Genomic DNA, 1,612 nt, shown 5'->3' on the forward strand with positions numbered 1-1,612 from the left:
GAGAGAGAGATAGAAACATCGATGATGAGAGAGAATCATTGATTGGCTGCCTCCTACACGCCCCCTACTGGGGATCAAGCCCGCAACCCAGGCCTGTGCCCTTGGCCGGAATTGAACCCGGGACCCTTCAGTCTGCAGACAGACGCTCTATCCACTGAGCCAGACCAGCTAGGGCAGGTCCCTTGCAATCTTAATTAAGGCGATTACTTAGGAGTGTGGAACCTTTTTTCTGCCAAGGGCCATTTGGATATTTATGACATCATTCACAGGCCATACAAAATTATCAACTTAAAAATTAACCTGCTATTTGGTCAAACATTTGATTAACTCACCCCTAATGCCTTGGCAGGGCCAGACCAAATGAAGTTCCCCGCCCCTGATGTAGAAGGTGACACTTGAATAAGGACCAGGTGGGGGTGAGGGAGGAGCCATGCACAGATCTGGTCAGTGGTCATGCCAGGCAGCGGGAATAGCATATGCAAAGGCCCTGAAGTGGGAGTGTGAGCGGCAAGTTTGAGGAACAGTGAGAAGGCCAGTGTGCAGGTTGTGGGAGGAGATGAGAGCAGGGAGGGGACAGGCGGCTCCTGCAGAGCCCTGTGGGCTGCAGGAAGGATTTGAGTTTTTGCTCTGAGTGAAGTGGGAGCCAGGGAGGGTTCTGAGCAGGGGAGGGTGGCCACCTGACGCAGGTGTTCACAAGTCACCTCTTGGTTGTAGTGAGAGGAAGGGTGAAATCCTGGAGATTCAGGAGGAGGCACTAGTCCAGACATCAGATGGTGGAAGTTGTGGAGGTGGTGGGAAGTGAGCAAATTATGGGTGATGTTGAAGGTGGAGCTGGCAGGTTCGGGCGTGAAGGCCAGAGGCCCCCTCAGCGTGTGGATTAAAGTCATGTGGGAGACAGCAGTTGCGGGGAGCAGGTGTCATCCAGAGCTGGCAAGACTGGGACTTAGGGATCCCAGAGCAAAGGGTGGGGCCCATTCCCCTACAGCATGAGGCCCATTCCCCAACTGGAAAAGAGAATTTTGTTTGTTTTTATTTGTTTTATTTATTAAAATTATTATTTATTGCCCTGGCCGGCTTGGCTCAGTGGATAGAGCGTCAGCCTGCGGACTGAAGGGTCCCAGGTTCGATTCGTGCCAAGGGCACATGCCTGGGTTGTGGGTTCGTTCCTCAGTGGGGGGTGTGCAGGAGGCAGCCAATCAATGATTCTCTCTCATCATTGATGTTTCTATCTCTCTCTCCTTCTCCCTTCCTCTCTGAAGTCAATAAAGAAATATATTTAAAAAATTTTATTTATTGATGTGAGAGAGAAGGAGAAACACCTATTAGTTGTTCCACTTATTTATGCACTAGAGGCCTGATGTATGAAATTTGTGCAAGGAGCTTGGCCCTCACAGCCCCGACTTCGTCCAGAAGGTTGTCCGGAAGGTCGTTTGGCTGTCTAGTCTAATTAGCATATTATGCTTTTATTATTATAAATTAATTGGTTGATTCTTGTATGTGTCCTGACTGGGGATCAAACCCTCAACCTTGGCATATCAGGAGGACACTAACCAACTAAGCTACTTGGCCAGGGCCTATCTGTTCATTTTTTAAAATAAGAATTCTTTTAATA

The 1,612-nt window shown here is 49.0% G+C and overlaps 1 protein-coding gene across 2 annotated transcripts in view; it reads left to right on the plus strand.

Moving 5' to 3' along the window:
* USHBP1 (Usher syndrome 1C binding protein 1) overlaps positions 1–1,612 on the plus strand; it is a 9,209-nt gene that overhangs the window by 1,669 nt on the left and 5,928 nt on the right. The window lies entirely within an intron of this gene.

The sequence above is a fragment of the Myotis davidii genome, unplaced genomic scaffold, assembly GCF_000327345.1.
Source record: "Myotis davidii unplaced genomic scaffold, ASM32734v1 scaffold1203, whole genome shotgun sequence".
NCBI lineage: Eukaryota > Metazoa > Chordata > Mammalia > Chiroptera > Vespertilionidae > Myotis > Myotis davidii.